The sequence below is a fragment of the Falco punctatus genome (assembly GCF_963210335.1).
Source record: "Falco punctatus genome assembly, chromosome: 11".
In the NCBI taxonomy this organism is placed as follows: domain Eukaryota; kingdom Metazoa; phylum Chordata; class Aves; order Falconiformes; family Falconidae; genus Falco; species Falco punctatus.
Window position 1 is genome coordinate 7,891,995 of NC_137591.1, and position 18,186 is coordinate 7,910,180.

General features: G+C 43.3%; 1 protein-coding gene and 1 long non-coding RNA gene across 2 annotated transcripts in view; both read right to left on the minus strand.

The window, feature by feature from the left end:
* Positions 1-18,186, minus strand: part of RNF11 (ring finger protein 11) — a 32,078-nt gene that overhangs the window by 13,246 nt on the left and 646 nt on the right. The gene's annotated exons all lie outside the window — the stretch shown is intronic.
* Positions 5,559-18,179, minus strand: LOC308071233. The gene is made up of 2 exons (XR_013931021.1): positions 12,402-18,179; positions 5,559-12,133 (listed from the first exon to the last, which is right to left on the minus strand). It is a non-coding gene; the product is annotated as an uncharacterized lncRNA (long non-coding RNA).

Sequence of the window (18,186 nt, forward strand, 5' to 3'; positions counted from 1 at the left end):
CACCGGGCTGCACACAAGAGATTTCAGCAGAACCCAGGGTGCTGCACCGCGCAGACACTGTCACCTCTGCCAGGTGCACACACGTTGCCATCTCCGTGCTTCAGTGAGAACGCAGACACAAAAAATGCGATTTGGCCATTTGTTTAGCATCTTTGATAATAACATTAATTATTTCAACTCTGAGTTAATGAGCGGCAGCTGTAAACAGCCAGAGGCACCAACTCGGGCTCATCTCAGCCAGTCATTTATTAATCCTAAAGGAATGTCTCAGGCATTAAACGATCATTACTGAATCTGTTGGTTTGTTGTTTTTTTTTTTTAAAAGCAGTGCTCTATCTAAAAGCAAGGAATGACTGTATGGATATTAAGGCACACCAAAGCTTGACAAAGCTCTACTTTCCGATGCAGTATTAGCAGTGAACACAAGGGCAATGTTTCTATTTTTTCCAGCAAAGTCTTGTCCTCGCAAGCAGTGACTCTGCGTTTTTAGCTTGCAGGGCACAAATCCAAGTGTGATCTCATGCAACTGTCAAACCTCTTCTAACAGAAAAAAGTCCTGTGCCAAGAACAGGTAGAAAAATCATAAATAGCTCTCTCAGGAGTTGGGTTATACAAGCAAAATATTTCCAGAATGTGTTTTTCCTACTTGTTTTAAAAGTTTTAAATGCATGGAGACAGTTCAGTGAACATTTGGCCGTTTCTTTAATCCGTCACCAGAAAACACATTTTACTGCCATATATGAAACATACAGCCAGTTGCCGGTGCAACAAGGACAAGCCACAAATGTTTGGCTTCACAGATGAACAGGGTACAACGTCCATCACTAACTGTATGAGCAACCACCTGTCTAATCAGCATTTTCAGTCTGTTTGGGGTTGTTGCTTTTTTTAGATACTTGCCTTTGGATCTTGCCTGTGCTGGTTTTACAGCAAAAATACTTGTGTTCATTTCAGCACAGGTGCTTTCAGAGTAGGTGGTTTGAAGGGGGAACTGAAGCAGGCACAAGGCTCTGCAAGGGTGAGGAGGGAAGATGGGGAGCACAGATCCCAGCCTCTGCAGCCACCGCTGCTCCCATCCCACCCTGCGCTGCCCCGATGGGATGAAGAAAAACCTCCAATTCATCAGGCCATCTCCCTGCTTACACCCCCTCTCATGGAAGGTGGCAAGAGCTTCGTTTACGCTGAAATTGGCTTTCTGAGGAAAACTTGAGGTTTCCACAATGGATTCATCCTGCTGACTGCAAGTAGCAGTAAGATCTACAACCACCCCAGCAGCACACTTAGTAAGGATTTCAAACGCTACTGGGGACGTGGCACTTGAGCACCAGCTTAAGTACTTGCCTGAATTGAGGCTCAGGCTGCTACAAAAAAAATCTCAGAACAGAAAACTGTTTGAGAGGAGGGACACGAAAACAGAGAGGTCATTTTTCTGAATATGGACTGACTGGTTGGAAGACAAAGCCCCATTTCACCCTGACACACCCGTATGACAGCAGCTGCAAAGCCTGGAGATCTCCAGCCTTAGCTCATCCATACGCAATGAGGGATCTTCCATGTTGCCTGCAGTACACCAGAAACTCTGAACACCTAACACAGTGATAGATGGATGCAGTTTTAGGGCTGGAGCTGTGAAGATCACATGGAAATACAAAGGTTGTCTGCACATGTTTACAAGCACTAATTTCCCAAGAACATTACCTGTGACTTTCAGATATTCCAGTTTAGACACATGGGTACAACTAAACTGCTCAGGCCCAGCACCAAAGTGTAACTCTACCACAGGTGAAGTATGTGCTACTTTTGATACCCCTCAGAGTCAGAAATAAAAGCCTGATGTCATCAACACTATGCTACTGACAGTCTTTCAGGCTTCATGAAGATATACAGAAATACTTCTACTTACCATATTCTCCTGCATTAATGTTTAGGGTGGAATAACCACGTCCTGCTACAACATGATAACAAAAGTAAGTATTGCCAGTTTATACACAGACAAATTGCAGTCATAATAACACACTGGAACAGAGTAACACTGAACTTTGAGGCAGTAAATGTGGAGGTATCGGGTATGTTATCATGGAGGGGGAAAAAAAAAGAAAAATAATAAAAAAAAAACACCACCAACACAACACAGCCACAGCAAAACACCTATTAAGAAAACCCTGGAAGTTTTTTAGGCTTAATTTATGACATTTAGTCTGGAATACACTTTGTTACTTTGGGAGTCATTAGGAGTGTAACTACAGATGTAATTGTAATAGCTACTAGACAGGCTTGAAAAGAAGAGAAAAAGAACCTTCCTGCTCAGATTTTAATTCCATAAACAGAAATATCATCAATTACTACCAAAAAGTTTTAGTTATCTTTGTAGACTTTTTAGCTCACCGTAAGGTCTCCAAAGGGACACCCCTCAAACGCATCGCCGAGAGGCAGCGAGAGCAGCAGAGTAGCCTGGGAAGCAGATGGCATTTAGCGCCGCTCCTCCAAGTCCAAGGACTAAACTTACTTGGTCTCTTTACACACCACTGCAGTTAAGTGAGGTCAGGGAAGGTGCTTCCCTGGGGACACTGAAAGATTTGCACACTGATCTCTGAACCCAACAGGCAACGTAACAAGATGTGCCAGAACTCCTGTCTTTGTTCGGAATACCTCCTTTCCTACAGGCAGATCTCCGCTACAGTAAAGACATGAATAGAAATTACTGCATGCAGCAAATGCTTTTTTGTTCTTTCAGTTGTTGTTTTGAATCAGACAGTAGAAGCAGGACTAAACCCAGCATTTTGGGAGATGGGCAGCTCTAGATGCTTCCTTGAGGGCAGAAAAGGGCTAGGCATGGCTTTCCCCATGAACTTTGGCAAAAATGAGTCCAATGTCCAAATAAAATCTGCTGAAAGCCATACAGCAAGTAGCCTAAGGAGCAAACTCAGACTGGCAGATCAGATTAAAGAAAGTTTCCTCGCTCTGATGAAGCTTGCTACAGACACATTAGCCTTGAAGTAACTTACAGGCCTGACCCTGATTTTTTTGTATCACTTTAGGTAATGCTGCATTGCTGGTGAGGTCCCAGCATGTCCTGGAATGGTTTACCCCAATGAGAAAGGGTAATGGCTAGCAGTGCATGAAAAGTGCTTGCCCCTTGGACTTCTGAGCTGCATGTTCTGCAGATTTAAAGTGAATATTATCTCTGACTTCCATTATCAGTCACCACGACAAAATTCACAAGATGCTGAGCAGTCAATGATCCCTCAATCACTTAAAATAAGCCCTGCTTTAATCCTTTTTCTTTCTTCTTTTTGTTTTGTTTTAGTTTCACTATGGGGGTGAGAGATTCTGGTTTTTAGGAAAACCAAGTTACTTGAATATCATATCCATTAACAAACAAAATAAAAATAGAAGTGTTAGCCTAGAAAAATGAAGGCTGAAAGAGATATAGGACTGATCTCTAAATAAATCAGGAGAGTAAACCTCAGAAAACAGCTAAGATCTGTTCGGTACAAGAGTAACAGGTGCAAGTTCGCCATGAATAATCTACAATTGTGGAGTAGTTTCTTGAGCCTTAGCTCTCAGTTGATCAAAAAAGGCTCCCTGCAGAAGCAGTAAGGGCAGAGCTTGACCAGTACCTTGCAAAAATCGTATATTACCTGCAGAAAACAACTTCACTAAGCATATGCATAACTATCCATACATCCCCTTGTTCAGACACCGGAAAACCATCCAGTTCACACTTTCGTTAATATGCAATTTCCAACACTGTGCTGAACACGGCTGTTATCCAAGTTAATATACGCTATGATGCTGTGGAACAACTAGTAGTATCACTTGTCATGTATAACTCGAAGCTAATTTAACTAAAATATGGAAGATAATGCTCATTAAATCTGAGCCTCATTTTGTTGAGGCTATTATAAATGTCTGCAGGCACTGTTACGTCCACCTGGAAGTTTAAGACACTAACAAAACAAAAGCTTTCAAAGTGAGAAAAGTAATTTTTGGACAAAGTAATCTTCCATTAGCAATTCTGGTTTGATCTCTGCTGGGTTTTTGATAGACCATTGGTGGAAAGCACCTGGCAGCTGAAGCACAAAGGTTCCTGGCCAAACCTTTCCTGCAGCACAATCTACAGGTAGAAGCAAAGTGAAGGCAGGGCTGAAAGAAACACCTTTATAAACCTGATTCTGACGACCATATGCTAGCTGGAAGTTTTAGCACATTGTGAAGTCTCCAGCTTTACAAACCCATTCGTAGCTTTACAAACCCATTCGTATTGCTTGAGCAGCACCTGGCAGCTGCACCACTGGTAAGGATTCGGCCTGTGGCAAGCCAAATATAATGTCATCGGTGAACAAGTATACATGGGATTACTGCTCTATGCTGATATACAGGCGCTTTATTGCTGGAACACTGTAACCATCCTGCATCTACGATTTTCAAAAAATATGTATCTTACTTCAGCTTGATGCATTACTTAAGTCTTTTTAAAGGAGAAAGGGCAACAGCTGCTGGTGTGATTTAAATACTTATATTCTGTCCAGCTGAAATGCATCACTGTACTCAAACTGAAACCTGGCCAGAATATTTTGTGAAATAAACCAAGGAAATGTTAGTGGCAGCAAGCAGACTCATTCAGAGAACTATTTCTACAGCTCTGCAGTGCCTCACAGCCCCGACAGCATGCTGGGCCATTTGCTTACTGGTGTCTGACAAGGAACGGTGTCCCTCGCTGCCCCAGCAGCCCCTGCCCCTGTGGCTTTCAGGCTTTTTTTTTTTGTAGGTCTCCAAGCCAAAATTAAGCCTGACCCAACTTAGTTCATGAAATAAAAAAAAACACCATAGAGATGGTATTTTCTGCTCACGTTCAGCATTACTGGTTCCGAATTCAGAAGCCTGAACAGAAAGGCTCTGAGCAAGAGGGTTCGAGCTATGCAAGAGCATGGCATGACCACAGAAATGCCAAGAGTTGGTAACACCGCATAACCAGACGCATAAAGAAGCGGCGAGATTTGTTTCTCAGATTTATTTCTTGAAATAGGCGTTTGCCACTCCATTTGCTTTAAACAAGACTGGCTTCAGCAGGAAACCAGTGGCCTCTCCTGAGGGACGCCAAACTAGAATAAGGAGTCACAACAAATGAAACAGGGCAGCCAAATTGAGGTGGCCCAACTTAGCTTCTGCTCTTGCATACTTATATAATTTCTTCATTCTAAACATTTTAGACAACAGGGAGGTTGTTTTATTAAAAGCCACATACACTGGCAGTCCTCACATACATATGCACAAAGGTAATCAAACTCCTAACAGCAGTGACAAAGCTTGCCAAGTTATGTTCAGACTTTGGAAACCATCCACAGAGTCATAACTGGAAGGCTTGTGTGAGGAAAGAAGCAGAGCAGCACCCCACAATGCAGATGAATGATGTTACTGTAATCAGTTGTGTCCCAGGGGATATCACAGTCTGCTGCGCAACATGAACAGGCTGTGGAAGTCTTCACCCATTCCTGTACTTAGCAAACATACCCATGAACTGCTGGGTAATGTTAATGAAACTTCTTTAAAAAAAAAAAAAAAAAACCAGAAAACAGTGAGGAAAAGCATCCAAGCTTCTTTAAAGGCAGCTGCAGTAGACAGATTTATATTTCTTTTTATTACGTTCTGTTGTTTGTGTTTCTGTTGGTTTTGGTGTGTTTGTTTTTTTTTTTACATCAGAAAGATCACATCTAAGAAAAACAGAATTAATGCTTTGTCTACATCAGAGGTTTGTCCTGAAGCATCCCAAATCCCTCCAACTGATGTCACTGCCCCACTGAAGTTAGAAATGGCACCTTTAGATCACATTTCATGTACAGACCACCCCAAATGCACTCACTGCCCAAACCAGTATCAAAAATTCATTCTGGGCATGCTCTGGTATGCAGTTAAGACTGAGCATATCCTTAACTGTGACATGCAGAAGCCAAAACTCCTGTAATACTTGGTGGTAATAGCAAACATCTAATAACCTGACACCTCTAGACCCTTCCAGAGATGTCACAATGTAAAATGCAATATATAAAAGGATAAGAGAACAAATAAATCCAGTCTCCACTGGGAAGTCAGTTCAGTTTGCTAATCTGATAGGAGAAAAGTAAGAGCAAGAGAACCCATTGCAGACACTTCAAGGGTATGAGCTGACTCACTGAGGGATGAGATAAGCACCAAAGCCACCAAGAAGCGACTGCAGAGCATGTGGGTGCAAGTGAAAAACAGGAGAGAAAAGCAAAGCAATCCCTTTTGGCAGCAGCAGATGGTTAGATCAGACCTCCTTGCGCCAGAAACATGGGACACACACCGTGCCGATCCCGAGGCACGCCACATTTTTGCCTAGTTTCAGCTTGTGGTCTGCTGAACACAGAGCTAGCCCCCGAGCCTCAACTTTGGCCTCAGCTACGTTCACTCCCAAGCAGTGTCTGTCAAAGCCATTATTTTTTATTTTTAAGTGCTAGAGCAGAATCCTGCCTCCAGTCAAGTTAAACGAAGGCAGATGCTAGCTTTCCCACATGCCAGAGCGGTACACACCCCAGCGCGGGAGCACCGATGGGTTCCATCCGCACCCACCCCTGGCGTGGCAAAGGCCCCAGGAGAGGAGTACGTGGTGATGTTAGGCAGCAGCACTTTCTTTCTTTAAGGGTGTGGAAAGTCCCCTTCTCGCCCCAGAAAGGTTGCAGAAGCCCAAACAGTTCAAGCTGCTGACACACTGACTCGGATAAACTCTCCTATACCTAAAAAAAACAAACAAAAAAAAAAGCCTTACGCTGCCTAAGGGGTGGATAAGTTTCCCTCAGCCTATAGCACTGCTCACCATTTGACTCGCTACCCCGAGGTGGAAACGTTTGTCTGATCCCTCAACACCAACAGCCTGTTGGTAGCATCTATTACATAGTTGATACTACGTATGTCATACCATTTTCCCAGGTTTTGCTTTCCCATAAAAATACCACCACACCAGCAGCACTGCTTGGAGGAATATCCCATCTGCACGACCTGACCAGAGCAAAGAACACTCTGACACCAGGATATCACGTTCAGAGTCCACTGCAGAAACTCCTGCCAGCACCAGGGCGCGATCCAATTCACTCGTTAACCAAGAGGTACTTGGTCGTTACTCAGCCAGAGCACACAGAGACATAGAGACATGAAGTTCTGTATGTTGCAGCTGGAAGTTTGGAAGTCTGGCCTTCACCATGCTGGAATCCTGTAAGATGTATTTAATAAACCCCAAAATAAGAGGAAGGATAAACTACCCTCCCTTTCTACATCAGCCTAAAACTACAGCTGTTTTCTCCTCAGTTTATCGGCTCAAAGTAGGTGACAGCTACATAAAGACACTTCAGGAGAAGCTATATATAGGGTGAAGTGAACTTTTCCCCAGGAAACTCTAGATCTAGGTCATCTTGCTTCTTCTGGGAGGTAGGAAAAAACAGGTTACTCATTGAACAAGAATACAGTTGATAGAGGAAAACAAAGATTACTTGGAGCGTGAAATTTTGTGTGGATGGTATTTTTTTCCTTTCCTAAAGGATTTATAAAAATAAAACTAAACATTCATTAAACATTGTGTTTCTGTATACCTGACTCCCTCTACTGTGAATCAAGAAACTCACTATATTTACAAAAGGAACGGGCATTCTTTGTTAAACTTCCTTTCAGTGGTTTTACCCACACAGCAAAATAAATACAACTTCACTTCTTAGAAATTCCAGAGAGTTTGTTTAAATTCAGACATAATGGAAAATCCTTTTTTACACATCATTTTTAGTTCTTACAGATGACTGGCTAGACGGATTATACACAAGCCAGAGCTCCAGGCAAGTTATTGTATGAGTCCAACTCCCATGGATTAAGTACCACGTTACCACTTCTAGTCAAGGGCAGGGTGGGAAGGCAACTGAGCATCTCGCTCAGGTTTGGACCAACAGCCACCACCTAACTCAACCCAGCTGCTTGCTGAAGGGTACCTGGCCATCGCAGCCACTGCAGCATCTTGTGGGTGCCATTAGCTGAAGAGCCATGCCTCTGTCTGGGCAGGCAGAGGAGTTTTCTTGGCTCAGGACAGACCTACACAGTGCTTCTTACTAATTTCCGATTTGCAGATCCCTAATAATTGTCAAGTAGAGGTGTGGACCTGTAGTCTCTGTTTAATGACTACAGATGGGATTCTGTTAGCTCTTTTGAGTACTGTCAGTAACAGCCTATAAAGCATCAGAGACCCAGGAACTAAGAGGTGAAAAAGCCCTAATCTGGAAAAGAATTAACAGTTAATTCAAGTATTTTTTCTTGAATTTTAAAAATGATGTTGTTTCCTTCCAAGAATGGCGATATACTTTCAAGGATGCCACTCTCCACGCAAGTGCCTCAAGGTCTCCAAATAGATATATCTATATATATCTTCATATATCTCCTTAACATTACAGAGCTCTGAGGCAGACACTAAAGCAATGACTGAGTCGTATTTCATAAGCTAAACTGAAGATACATGGATGCAACTACAATATAAGTCATAATACCTAAACAGAAAACAACAAAGAGAAATCCCAAAACATTGGGAACTGGCAATGGCAGTTAAGCAAGTACTATGATAGAGCATAAAATAAAAGTCTACAGGTGTTAAAATATTAATGTCAGCGTCTTGACTAAATCTGAATTTACAGCATTAGTTTGCTGATCTGAGCCTTTTACATAGTTTCCACTGAATACAGCAGTTAACTGCTTTCTGTTAAGCAACAGTACAGACCAAACCAGTTTAGTATGCCTGTAGTCGAGCAAGGCTTGCACCTGTTTGCTCAAAACCTGAGAGCAATCACTTCTCTTTGTGAACTTTAAATAAAATTAATTTATTCAGGCAAAATAATTCAGGGGGGAAAAAAAAAAAAAGCAAAGTTATAGTATGCCTGAATTACAGATTTTGACAACCGTGTTAATAAAATGCTGTGATTAACATTCAGCACACAGAACAAACTCTGTATCTGGGTTTAATTACAATGATGAATAAAAGTCAGGCACAGGCACCATCCCAGAGCAGTCATGCATTATACTGTCCCATAGATACTGAAATAATGGAATCTGATGCACTTTGATCTCTTAGATAAGTCTCCTGCAGCTCTAAAACACAAAGAGCAAGAGCTCCCAGCCTCATCCAATTCTGCAACGTTCGCACACTGAGTCGTAAGAGATTTGTGTCCCCCACTACCAAGATGCATCTTACGGGAATGAATGAAGTCAGATAAATATCGTTCCATTTCCTTCTGGCTAGAGCCTGTGTACAAATCATCAAGAGAGCCATACAGAGTAATAGTGGTGAGACGATAGGGAAACCTTATCATCTCTACAGAACTACTGTCCAAGTACATATAGCTATGTTATAGCTCTATTTCTGGGTTATATTCTAGTCTAGTCTGACTTTTTTTTTTAAAGCGGTTTTGCCACAACAAGGATTAGAAACTGGCATTTTTTGGTAAATGTAATGGTTTTAATCACGGCTGCAGGATAGCAGATTCTTTGCTTTTGTCCAAACCAGCACTGACTGAATTTTTTTTTTTTTTTTTTTTTTTTTTTTTTTTTTTTTTGCTTACCACTGGATATTCACGTGGCTTCGTTAAGTTTTATTAGTCATAAACCAGGAGTTTCTTAGTTTCTTTGATGCTTCTAGGACCTATCTCAATAGTCCAAACTAATGGTACGTGGGCTAGATAACAACCCCAAGCTCTGGAAAAGTTAAGGATGAGGTTGTCCCTGCATGGGCATTTGGCCTTGGAGTTCAGTGAGCTATGTACAAGGACTGTTTCTGAACTATGCCTCTAGAAATACAAATTGCTCCAAGTGGGGGAAAAAAGCAGATGAAAAGACTCAGAAGCTTCTCCAGTGTCCAAGAAATACAATCAAGGGAAACAGGTTTCAATATTGCAGGGATAATAGTCTGCACATTCATCACTGCATGGTGGGGCTAAGGGAGGAACTGAATTTCCTGAGTCACAGTTTCTCTCATTCCTCCAACAGTTTCAGTCCTCCCTCAAGCACCTCAGGTCTACACCACCCCTCGGCTAAACCAGCGTCTAAAGACAGAGGCAGGCTGAAAATGCTCAAAAATCAGCCCAGCCTTTGATACGACGGTATATGTGTGTGCACGTGTGCGAAGCAGGGAGCGTCCGTAAGCATTCTGGTGGATCAGCAGAAATGCCCGATGCAATAAACCAGCTGGTTGTGATTTGGCTGACGCAACTGCGGTTGAAAGGATGGTTGTTTTATCTGCTCCTCGAGTTGCTGCACGCATCTGCTGTTTGTCCGTGTCACTGCGCGTGGATCGTGGCCCAGCAGCTTTTATGCCACTGGCATTCTGACTTTCTTCTTCACTGATGAGAAACAGAGCGGCTGGCAGATTCCTAGGGAGGACTGGTAAATAAAACAACCACTCTCTGTAACTGTTTGGTCTCTTGGAATTTTTTTCCCTAGAATCATAGAATTGTTTAGGTTGGAAAAAGACCTTTAAGATCATCAAGTCCAACCACTAACCTAGCACTGCCAAGTCCATAACTAAACCACGTCCCATTAGTTCACAGGAAAGTCACGGTCGATTTGCTGTAGTCCATTCCACAGATCATTATCTCTTTAAGACATAAAACCAGTTTATTTTCCATGGTTCAGAAACCGAGGCCCAGATGTACAGCCAGCAGCAGCTGCTGATCACAGAAACGAACCACTGGTACACAAAGGAAATATAGGAGCTTCCCAAACACACAGTGGTCCTAGATTTTGGGAAGGGCAGTGCTGCTTGTTTGGGTTGGCTTGCCTGGAAGAATGCAGAGTCTCCCAGCATAACCAAGATTCATCATCCTGATAAGGCAAGATTTCTTATTCCTATCTCCACTGCCTCTTCATTCCTACTAATCAAGCATCTGGAACACAGGCTGCCAAATAAATGCTGAACTATCAGATTCCAGAACAGATTTTACGAGACTTATCTACTGACTTAAACAGATCTTCTGATCAAGCTCCCTCTCTACAGCAGCAGGTTTGTCATAAATTCCTGCAGAGGTTGATTTTATAATGGAGGAATATTATCTTATTAAAACCAAATTATCATGGACCACTTTGCAAACGTGAATTAAATTACTAAGCATGCCTGCACTAAAGATAAAGTTTATTACTCCTCATTTTATAGTGAGAAAACTAAAGCACAAAGCAGTTCAGACATTTGCTAAAAGTTACAAACTAAACAAGGCTAAGCTAAGAATGGTGATGTTAGGGCTGCTGAAGTGATGTTCTGGTGGATTCTGTTTAGTTTAGCTTTGGGGTGGGGATTTTTTTTTTTTTTTTTTTTTGGTTGAAGTCCACAGAGCAACCGTACCCAGCAAGAAACTACACACGACTCTAGCTCTGCTGGGACAGGTCGCTGCTGTGGCTGCCCCCCAGGAGGCTAGCAGAATGAGAAGAATGCATCTTCTACAAAAACACATCATACCTTCAGGAAGCAAGACATCACTTATGAGACCTTCACAATGTCAGGGCAAATTTTTCTCCCAGTCTAAATCAAGACTGAAGCTTGCTTTGCCTTTTAGAGTCAGAGAATGGCAACTCTTCAGCTTTTTCCCCCCTGAAGGTTTTATTCTAACTCAGCCATGACATCCCTAAAAACCCTCTCTTTTTGTAATATTCTGGTTTCTTAGGAACCATTTTGTTAGTTCATAGAAAAGTCACAGCTGATTTGCTTTAGTCTATTCCACAGACCATTACCTCTCCAAGATACAAATACATTTCTCTTTGTGTGTCTGCGAGGAAGCAGTAAGAAGGACAAGCACACAAAGACTGGAAGACAGAAGTCTGTCACAAGCAAGTGGCGTTATCTTTAGTTTCCTGACCTCACATTCTGCAACCAGTTTGGCTACAACCATTACCAGGGTGTGCGAAAGCGCTTATTAAACCGAGCTTCTTTCCTTTGTTAAAGTGATGAACAGTGACATCGGAAGACAGGGATGGACCTCGTACAGCATCTTGATCCAATTCAGACATTTCTTGCAGAAATCCATGTAAGACAGCAAGCAGTGCTCCATCAAATGTGGTTATAAATATATTCTTCTCTTCAAAACTCCTCCTGGAAAACCACCTGACCAGAATGGTTAGAAACAGATCTTCTACCAGTCATGGACTCAACAGCAAAGAGTCTAGAAACCAGCTGTAATTTTTGTAAGACAAGCAAGGTAACACATAACTCCAACACCAGCATACACTTCCCATTTCCTCTAGACAGGTCTAACACCTATTTGTAACCAACTGGAGTTAAAAATTTATTTCACGCAGGCAAAGAATCACAGTATCCAGCCAATATTCATTAAAACCAGCTTAAGAATGGGTATTTTTAAGATTAAAGTTACCTAACTCTGTGATACCATCCGGTGTCCTTTATCTTCAGGTTTGCCTGCCGCCTTCTCTTCTCCCCCTGCCCCCCAGCTTTTTTCACTAGCAAAATGGAAGACAGCACCAGTCAGCCAGGCTGGCAGGCTACGCTGAAACCAGTATGCATTGAGGCAGGAAATATAGGTGCTCAAGTTTCTTTCTGTTATCTAGAAAGGAAGTCAGACTTAGCACCCTCAGGAAACTTTTCATCTAGCACTGATTACCAGCAAACTCGCCAAGCTCTTCAGACGTGGAAGGAGTAAGAAGTGTCACGGCATATTGTTCGCTAACCAAATAATCTTGAATGCTATTACAATGAAGTTCATAATAAATATATGTCATCACTGTTTATTTTTGCTTTGCAAAATGTTTTGCAAGGTTTGTTATTGCTCTGCACATAAAATTATTTATCAGAACTGCACCATTAAGACACGGCAGGCTTACAGATTTCCTGAATGCAGCTGTCTAAATTGTGTTTTAGAACTATTTGTCAGGAGTGACTTTATCATTCACTCAGTGCTTGGTCTTCCACAGTTAGTAGCATTCTGGAATAGTATCTCTATAGCACTTGTTCCGAGCGTATTTCTGAGGATGAGTTATACAAGGTAGCAGCTTAAGCAATCATATTCTTGAAAAGAAGTAAACATAAAACATCACTGGCTTACTCTACCCTTTCTCATCCACGCAGCAAACTCAACTTCAGCTCCTCCATCACCTCCTCTCCTCACTGAAGTCGACCTCCACCTAGGGCACCAGCCAGCAACACACCGACAAAGAGGCACTCTTGTTTGAAGCCCTTTGAAGTTTCCACCAGACTGAGGAACTGTGGACTGGAGCGGTATTTCAGTTAACATCCACAAACGCAACTGTAATTCATACACGTCATCACAGAGATGTGGAGGACAAGCAGAGCAAATGGTAAGACCTGCATAGGAGTATATTTAAAGATTGCTTTTCTTCTACATGAAAGTAAACTTACTAGTCTGTTTGCTTTTTTTCATGGTTAGCTTTCCATATACAATGTTTTCCCATCACGTCTTTCCTCCTCTTATGCTGTTCCAACATACACCAACAATTCCAGCTCTGCACAACCACTCAATGTTAAATTGTAACATTATACTGCCATAGTCTTCCTTCTTGTACAATACACACCATCACAGATGATAAATCATCTAATTCGCAGCCCAAGAGAATTTTGTACAAATGTTTCTATAAATGGGTGCAACTCCTCTATTAGAATTAATTTGGTTTGCAATTTTTCACACTACTGATGACCGTGCCTGTGAAAAGACAGCATCGGAACACCAATGTAACATATCACCTAAGTCACGATGAGAGCATAATGAAAGCTCTGTTTCCCTGTCCAGCAAAACACATCCAATGTGTATCCACAAGGGCAAGCTTCACACAGAAATGCAGCAGACTATTCCAAGAAAATTTTCTGACTGTTCAACCTGGGGACTTCAACGTCTTGAATAAGTAACACTGCAGGGCTGCATCCGCTGCACGGAGGCTGCAGGGGGGCATCCTGGAGAGTGACTTTACCAGGGACCTAGGGCACCGTCATCACAGGCTGCTGTGCCACCTCCCTGAACTGAGGATGCTGGAATGAAGCGCAGGATGACAGAGGCATGGGGACAAGGGTACAATGCGCACACGTGGCAGTTAACAGAGGCCGCCCAAGGAGCCTACTGCAGCAACCTCAGTTTAAGAGAGGCCACAAAGACAATCCAAAATTGTGCTTTCAAAACCTGCCATCCTCAACAGCTTTTGGAAGATTATGGGAGCATGATACTGGGTTAAGCTCATGTTTCTGTCCTCTGGTGTCATTTTGTGCTCACAGCCTAATCAAAGGAGTATCCAGGTCAAAAGGTTTTAAATTAATCCTTGAAAAAAAAATAATAAAAAGCCACTAGATCCACTGAAACATTTTCTCTGGGCCTGTAAGACAACACAAGGTAGTACCAAGTACTGTAGCATACTTTGGATCCCTTCAAGTAAAGGGATAAAATATTTTATTAGTCTCCCTGCCATATCAACATATTAAACATGCTTTTGTGAGTTTAATATAAATACCAAGACCTTGTGCTTATTTCTTATGCTTTTAGCTTATTAAGTTACCAAGTAGCACACATCTTTTTTAGAAGAGTGCAGTGTACTGTGTCCATGCTACTACTTTTTAGAAACTTAGGGAGAAAAGATGTTTAGTCTGTACTGTGCAGAATCCCAAAGTTTAATAAACTGGCAAATTATTTCCTGCAACTGCTAAGAACAGAATTAGGAGACAAGGATTAAGAAAAAGGGCACATCTGTTCTGCAAAATAAAGTCTTTGAGATGAACTACTAGAAGAGAAACTGGAAAAAACAGTGAACTTGTATGGAAAAACAGCAGAAGGCATATTGCCAACAGATGGTGAAGAAGTCATACTCAGAAAAGGAAAACAAGCTTGAAAGCATAGTCAGTTTTGAGGACTTGAGGAAAAACAAACCCAAAGCTAACTCTTTCCTAGTCACAGATTCACTGGTTAAAAAAGGAGTTGCATGTGTTTAGCACTTAGAAAAACAGTTGTAATTTCTGGGTTCTAAAATGGAGGCATCCAAAATTAGCATCTGTCTATGAAAATGTTGGTCCATTCTTGAAATCACTTCCTTTTCTCCTGCCACACCAACACACTCCTTTTTTTGGTGTATTTTAATTATTCCCCATGTTAGCCGTTAACCTTTATGCACCAGAAAAATGTCTGATGCTTTAACGGACCACTTTCGCATTTACTCAGATACCTGTTTAAAAAGGTGCTTCCTCTCTGAGGCCTTTCTGCTGTAGCTGGTAACACATACTGTCATGGAAGCAAAGAGAACGGACAGGTACACGCAGAGCTTCTGAATGGAAATCAACTCCCCTTTACCCCACGTGCCCATACCACCAATCCAATTTGCAATCTCACTTTCGGAAGTAGGTATTTCAGTCTGTTCAATAGCACTCACTGATAAAATGAATGACGTGCAATACTGAAATTATTATTGGGGGCTTATTTTGCAGTTAGAAATCAATAGCTAAATAAAAATTATAGCTTAACAAGATTCCCTATGAATGCCCATGGCACAATCCCGTCGGAACACAAAGTAGTATTTTAAATGTCAAAAGAATACAGAAGTTACTTACAAGAGACAGTCATTTTCTACAACTGTGTATCTTTACCCAACAAGCTTCCTTCTCCTAGTTTGCACACCTTGCAAGATCTGTTCGGGAAGTGGACACATCATTGCTGCAAACCCAAGACAAGCACATACACCAGATCCTATTCTCTCCTAAAATATGTCTATTTTACGGCCGAAGTTTCAGTAATTCGATTTCAAATTGTTCATCTCCTGTTTTCTTGTGCACACTGCTAGTTGCCACAAACCAGTTCTCAAACCCTTTTTATCCTCTTCCTTGCTTTCCTTTCTAACATCTATATTATTATACACACTCTGATTCTGGTTAATACACTGCAAAAGAAGTAATTATCACAAAAAAGGACAAAACTCCTAAAATCCCATTTGTAACAGTGAATCCAGGCTGCCACTTGACAGTTAAAATGAGAGAGTGACCTATTGCTAGCACAACAGCAATAACAGTGCATAAGGAATTGTTTGCATTTGGAATTTGGCTTGTGCATCTTGTAAGCTCCAAACAATATAAAAACATAAATCCCCTTGACCTCAAAGTACATGAAACGCTGCATAATAGCATAGGCAAGGCCTTTTAAAAAAAAAATAATAAATAAAAATCACAAACCCTCACGGTTCAAAACCTGTGGAAAGCGTAGCTTTGAATTTTGACTGTATGAGACACAAAGCGCTACCTTAAGGTGAAGCTTTAGGAATTGCTAGGATCAGCAGAGGGGGTCCCGGTGATGTTCAAGACAGCCAAGTGCCTGTGGGCACATCACCGGACGCTACATAGCTCTACGCAAGCGAGGGAAGTTTTGCTACGAATACGCTTACTCGACAATAGACACCTGTAGGTTCTTTCATTTTACTGCCTACTGTGCCCTCAGCCAACCACTCACATATATGAACAAGAAGTTATTCATCAAGGAAAAAATAAAGAAATAAAACCCTTGACGGAGTACTTATCTACACTGAAATCCGCATGAGAAGGCCTGCATGAGGCATGTACTTGATTTGTGCCTTTTACAAGAGCTAATAGGTTGTTTTCAAAGGGGCAAAAAAAGGAACACAAAAAAAAAAAACCCACACAACTGCACAAGTCTCCCTAGAATCACAGATGTAAATGCAATAAATAGCACAAACAGTCAAACTTCATATGTTGATTTGACAAAAATACGATGCATTTCCACACCGGATGGATAACGCAGGATTGATTTAGAACACCACCTCCTTTAAAAAGCTTAATCTGCCACCCAGCACTTTCTACACACTGGGCTTCAGCAGACATAGTTCAGAAGCCAAAAAAAAAAAAAAAAAAAAAAAAAAAAATCTCCCACATGACAAAATTTATTCTAAGGTCAAGCTTTTGCACCCAAACAGAACAAAGTTGGCACACAGTGCCAAGTGACACCAGGGCAGGCTCACCGCACCCGTGGGGGCTGCTGCAGACCGGGCGCCCTCTGACACTATCAGGGCTGTCATTCCTGAACTTGTTAAAGCACTGCCAGATTACATGTCTGCCCAGTTAAATACTTCCTGCAATTTTGTTAATTATACGTCAAGGTCCGCAACTACAGAACGACTCCCATCCTAGAAAACAGCGAGCTCTCCAGCCACCCTCCAGAATTCGTGCCTCAGCTGCCATTTCTGTGGATTTCTCTGGAACACGTCCTATTCTCTCAGATAGGCAAACACTCGCAAAACTTGAGCAAAACGTGCAGTTATACCACCGGAATATTTCTTTATCTTCTTTTCATTTTTTAGCGCTGCACAACCGTGCACTGCAGAGGGCTTGCTCAGGGCAACACACATTTCTGTGTGCGGGGATGGAGACCACAGGGAGCAGCCAAGTGCCAGCCCAAGTTCAGCGCCCCCCCCGCCCCGGCCACCCCCCGGCCACCCCCCGGGCAGCGGGGCGTTCGGACCGGCGCCACCACCCCTCCGCGCCCTCCGGAAAGCGATAGAAGTAAATACCCAGGTTTATTCTTTTTTTTTTTTTTTCCCCCCCCTCTCCGATTCATCATCCAGATGGGAACTAACAGATTCTCTCTCCGAGACTGAAAAAAGCCCGGACAATGGGAAGCAGCTCCCCGCTGGCGCCCCGCACGCCCGCGGGAAACGGGACCCGCTGCGCCGGGAGTTACTTACTGGGGATCAGCTGCTGCTAAAAATACGGCAGCGAAGCCCGGGCGGCGGCGGTCCCCGTCCCGGAGCGACACGGCGGCCGCGCCGCGCCAGACGGTGATGTCACCGCGGGCAGGCAACAAAGCGCCTGCCCCCCCCCACCCCCCCTCCTCCGGGACCCCGCGGCCGCCCCCCGCCCGGCAACCGGGCCGCCGCCACCCGCCGCTCCCCGCCGGCACCTCGCCTCCCGCCCACCGGGAGGCCCCAGCCGTGAGACCGGGAGGGACAAAGCGGCTGCCCCCCGGTACGGCTGCGCGGAAAGGGAGAGGCTCGGGCGGCCGCCCAGCGCCGGCGGGGCAGGGGGTGTCGGCGGCGGCCCCCGGCCCGGCCCTCGGGACGAGCGGCCTGGCTGCTGCCCGCGCCCCTCACCCCCGCGCCGGGCCCCGCCGCCCGCCCGCTCCGCCGCGGCGCTCCCGCCCCCTCCCC